A 5,643-nucleotide genomic window follows, 5' to 3' on the forward strand; every position below is an offset into this window, starting at 1 on the left:
GCGGCCTAAAGCGGTAGCCTAGCTCTTGCCGCTACCACCGGGGGCGCGCTGTCCTGGCCGCACCGGAAGTGCATCACAGGGAACGTCCAGGGCATACCGGGAGACAGAGTTCTCTGCAGCCACCTCGCTCCCGCCGCCGCGCCGGAAGTGCGTTGTAGCTTCCCGGGGCATACTGGGAGATGTGGTTCCCTAGCCGCTCCAGGTCTAACCTCAAGGTGCAGCGCGGGACAGTTCGTTCGGGTGGCTGCTGACCCCTTCTTAGTCGGAACGGAAATAAGTTCTAAGTGTAAAATACACACTGGGTTTCAAAGAGTTTTTAAAAAAAGGTTAAGATAGTACAATCATGTGTTTATATGTATAATAAGTTGAAATGTATTTTGGATGTATTGGGTTGGATAAAATGTACTGTTTCTCCTTTTCTCAAAAGTGGCTACTAGGAAATTGTCAATTATAGATGTGTATTATATATATTTTAATCTGCACCGCTGTAAGTAGGGTTCTCAAAGTGAGGTCCTCAAACCATCAGCATCACCTGCTACACGTTACAAGTGCAGAGGTTCAGAACTCTGTCAGAGGCACCGGGCGGGTCCAGCAATCTGTGCGTTCAAATCCCAAATCCCCTTAGGTTGGAGAGCCACTGGTCTAGACTAGCTGGGGTTTGAGGGACACCTTTCTGGGTTCAATATGGATTGAACCTCAATGTAAACAAAACAAAAATCCTCACAACTGGACCAATAAATAACATCATGATAAATGGAGAAAGATTGTGACGTTGTCAAAGACTTCATTTTCCTTGGATTCACAATCGACACTCATGGAAGCAGAAATCAAGAAATCAAATGATTTGCATTGGACAAATCTGTAAATGACCTCTTTAAAGTGTTAAAGAGTCAAGATGTCGCATTGAGGACTAAGATACACTGACCTAAGTCATGGATGGTATTCTCAATCGCTTCATCTTCATGTGAAAGTTGGGCAGTGAAAAAGGAAGACCAGAGAAGAACCAATACATGTGAATTAGGATGTTGGGAAGAATATTGAAAGTTCCATGGGCTTCCAGAATAACAAACAAACCTGTTGGAAGAAGTTTGGCTGGGTTACCCCTTAGAATCAATGAGGGCAAGATGGCATCTCTCATACTTTGGACATGTCAGGAGGGACCAGTCCCTGGAAAAGAGCATCATACTTGGTCAAGTGGAGGGTCCGCGAAAAAGAGGAAAACAAGATGGTTTGGCACAGAGACTGCACCAGGCGCAAACACAGCAACCAGGACAAGGCAGTGTTTCATTTTGCTGTATGTAGGGTCACTGTGGGTTAGAACAGACTGCATGGCACCTAAATAACTAGCTCTCACCTGTGGGGCGCAGGTGGTGTCCATGATCTGTGAGAAACGTTGTCCATACCAACAAATGCTCAAGAATCCAATCTGTACTCATTTTAGTGAGAGAGACGTTTTCTTTATTACAGGGCCAGATGTGTCACATGACCAGCCCACAAACAGTTGTAGTCCCCTGTCCCGAGAAAGCTCCAGCTCCCCTTCTACTGGGGACTGTTGTAATGATGAGCTCACAGTCTCCTCCCGAGACTGCCTACTAGTCCTTACTGGGAGCATTCTCATTTAAAGTCAGTTTCCCCCTTACCCTCTGAACTTCCCCTATTTCCTTGATGGATGTATTCTTATTTTAAAGTTCCTAGAAAACTAGTTCTTCCTCTTCACTAAGTTCTTTTTGTTATGTTAGCTTGCTATTCTCAGGACTTCCTTAGTCCTGAAGATGGACCACACCAGCTGGAGAGATTGCTCACAGGTTTATTGTCGTTGTGTGCTGTTAAGTTGTTTGTGACTCATAGTGTTCTTATAGAGTTTCCAGGAGGGTGATAAATACAAATGCTGCCAATATAAATCACTGATGTCCTTCTTCTCCAGAGACTGATTCCTCCTGACCACATGAGCAATATCTTCTCAGCATCACGATTTCTAAAGAGCATTCTGGTTATACTTCTTTCAACTCCAGAAGTCTATAGAATAGTCGAGATTCTTTGCCAACAGAATTCAAATGCATCAATTCTCCTTTGGTCTTCCTTATTTTATTATGAATTATTGAATCATGACTTGGATCAGGTGCACCTTAGTCTCCAAGCGACTGATCCTTCTTGATAACACTAAGTTTGTGTATTCAAGCACCTTTATTTAGCAAAGATGAATAAACCGCAGAACCTGCATGGAGGGTAGGTGAACCTCCAAAACTTGCCCTGAGAGAATCTTTAAACTGTAAACCAAAATTATCTCCTAAAGTCTTCCTTGACCAAACAATCATTTAGTTTAACATATGTTGGCCGTGAGTGATGGGAAAGAGACCACAGCAACTGGAAAGATGAGATGTGAAGTTTAGGATGTTCCTGGGGGAGGAACAGTTTGGAAAAGGAGGCTGAAGATGGTTGCATGACTTGAAGAATGTAATGAATGTCACCGAATCATATATGTAGAAAATTGTATGTTCTTCTGTGCATATTCTCAACAACAACAAAAATTAAATTCATTACAAAAAAGACAATAATAGTCCCTATCCCGGGAGCTGGTAGTCTACAGGGGTAAGGGGTCCCAGTACCCTGGGCCTCAGTTTTCTAAGCCACACCATTCCGCACCCACTTCACCTGTTGTCCTTCTGTGATAATTCCCATCATGTCCCACTTCACTTTGTCACCAACAGTCAAGGGATGGAGACAACCAGCTGGGAGAGAGGTCTTGGTGGCACCGGGAGGGTCAGGGAAGCTCTGAGACAAAAATCACAGGTGGGGGCGGGGGGAGGCAGGGAGGGAGCAGAGAACCTGGGACGGGGGGAAGGGCGGTGCTGGACTCAGAGAGGGGAAGAAAGTCCGGGTGCTGCGGGTTGGTCAGTCATAGGAAGCATGTGGATTTCATCCTGACCTTCCGGAGACCAGTGGCGGCTGTCGTGGTGGAAGAAGAAAAGCTGAGCGGACCTTCCTTCCTCCCGCCTGGCGGTTCCCAGGCGTCTTCATCTGTTTCGCTGAGCTCGGTAGTCCGGGGGGCCATAGACCTGGGCCTGCTGGGCCCCTGTCAACCACGGCGCTCCAACTTCCCTCCAGACGAGGCCAGGGTCCCACTCCATGGTGTCCAGTGGGCAGTGCAGGACCCGGGAAGGCTTGACACAGGGGCCATAGGGTCCTGAAACTCTCCCGGTGCGGGGACCACAACCCAAACCTGACATCCTGCAAGGCAGGGACACTCGTTGACCACTAGAGGGGGCGCGCGAGCTGCGCTCCTGCCGGAGAAAGCGGGTGTGCGGCCAGCCTGGGGTTAGGGCGGTGGAGCGTTTCCCACGAGCGGCTGGTGAGTTTGAACAGCCGACCTTGCAATTCAGACCGACCTCTCGGTCTAGTGCTTATCTTACAGGGCCACACCAGGAGTCCGCCGAGTGCCTGAGCCCCCACAAACACGCACCGCTCAGTGTGGGGACCCGCGGGGAGAACCAGAAAGCAGACCCTTCAAGGATGGTCACAGTGGTGGGGAACCAGCCCCCGGACCCTGTGGGTGATCCCCAATCCCAGTCTGGAAAACACATCTCTAGCCCGACCTCATAGACTTCTGGGGGTGGCGCTGTGGTATCCGCAATGGACTGCGAACCACAAGGTCGGCAGTTCAAACCCACCAGCTGCTGCTCGGAAACCCTCTACATGGTCGTCGACTCCAGGGAACTTAACAACAATAAAGTCCAACCTCTTTCAGTGGGACATCCGAGGGCGAGGAGGACTTATCCCTGCCGGCTCCAGGTGTAGCCCCATCCCCGCAATCCAGACCCCGGCAGCACTCCCACCCAGAGGGGGTGCAAGGGCCCCTGTTAGCCTGCACCCAGACCTCAGCCTGGACCAGCCTCCCGGGGCTTTGGCCACATCCTCTGGGCTCTCTGGGAGGTGGTCTGGGGGCGCTGGGAGAGGAGCTGGGGCGCGTGCCTGGCCCCTGCCCTTGAGGAGCCAGGGCTTGGAGGGTTTGTGGGAGCTGAGTGATGGCAAGCTTAATTAATTATTACATGAAAACGGGCCCATTCGGGGCCGCAAGCAGGAAAGTATTAATCACCCGCTTCCTCCGAGTGACAAGCGCATTTCCCTCCGCCCCCCCTCCACCCCCGCCCCCAGTACTGAGTTCACCCGGTGATGAGCTGAGCGGTGCCTGCTTGTTCCCTCAAGTCACAGCTCATGAATATTCCAGCATTGCAATTTGCCTTTTTTTTTTTTTCTCAATTTTTGCAATTTGCTTTTTAAAAGGACAGCCCTATTCTTTCATTTTTAAGTTTGCTGTCATGCATAGTAATTTTCCAGGCTCTGAAGTAACGGTCCTGCAGTGGCTCTTCTGGTCAGCCAGGCAGAGGAGGATCCGGGAAGTGCAGGACCCTACCCTGTAGGGACAGACCCCAGTCCTCCTGACACTGGGGAAGGCCAGTGAGGGGCCCAGACTGGGCTCTCCCCCACTTCAGTCCTCACAGCACTCTGCAGTTTATAAAGCATGGTCACAACTCTGTCACCATCTGTGACTGAGGTGGTGTGGCAGGAAGGCTGCTGTTTGTTTGCTGTGTGATCTTAGGCAAATTTTTAGCCTCTCTGAGCCTCCATTTTCTCATCTGCTAAGTGGGAGTACTGTGCCGAGATTTGACCCCAGGCTTCTGTAGTGGCAGAGTTGGGGTTCTTGTGCCCCCACCCCTACTGTCATGGTGGAGCCCAGGAGCCAATGATGACTAATAGAAAGGTGGGAGATTTGAATCTGCCCAGAGGAACCCCAGGAGAAAGGGCTGCTGATGGACCTTAGAAGAACCCACCACTAAACCCCCCTGGAGCACACATGGAGTCTCCGTGAGCTGGAAGAGACTCACTGTGGGCCCCAGCACCTGGACTTCACACCTTCTGTTTGATGTGACAGAAATGAGGCGCCCAGAGCTAGAAGGAGAGAGCCAGCCCAACGCAAGCTCTGTCATCCAACGCCATGACAAGCTTGTTGGAGTGTCTGAGAAACCACCAGAGTTCACTGTATCGCCAGGACGGTTCCCGGGGAAGGGGCTGGGGCTGAGCCTCCCTCAAGCACCTCCTTTTCCCCCTGGGCACTGGTCACTGTCTCCATCACAGGCCTCCCCACCTCCAGTCTGAAACCCTCAGCAGCTCCCACCCCACAGCCATCCAGGATAGACGCCTCCTGAACCTGACCTCCAAGCCAGCAACCTGGGAGATGAGAGTCCTTGTCACCTAGTGTGGCTGGTATCCAGTGTATTCCGACTCACAGCAACCTTTTCACAAAAAGAACAAAATACCCAGTCCTGCACCGAGCTCACCATTGTTATGTCTGAATCCATTGCTGCTGCCACTGGGTCAATCCATCTTGTTGGGGGTCTTCCTCTTTTTCACTTACCCTCCAGGGACTGGTCCCTCCTGATAACACGTCCAAAATACAGGAGACAAAGCCTCAACACCTTCACTTTTAAGGAACATTCTGGCTGTACTTCCAACTCCTTCTAGCGGCCTATGATACGGTCAACATTCTTTGCCAACATAATTCAAACACATGAATTTGCCTTTGGTCTTTTCTATGCAATAACCACATATGGATGTGAAAGCTGGACAGTGAATAAGGAAGATCGT

General features: G+C 50.4%; 1 protein-coding gene across 1 annotated transcript in view; it reads right to left on the reverse strand.

Moving 5' to 3' along the window:
• UBAC1 (UBA domain containing 1) overlaps positions 1 to 5,643 on the reverse strand; it is a 24,436-nt gene that overhangs the window by 17,823 nt on the left and 970 nt on the right. The window lies entirely within an intron of this gene.

The sequence above is a fragment of the Chrysochloris asiatica genome, unplaced genomic scaffold (genome assembly GCF_000296735.1).
Source record: "Chrysochloris asiatica unplaced genomic scaffold, ChrAsi1.0 scaffold00056, whole genome shotgun sequence".
Classification (NCBI taxonomy): Eukaryota; Metazoa; Chordata; class Mammalia; order Afrosoricida; family Chrysochloridae; genus Chrysochloris; species Chrysochloris asiatica.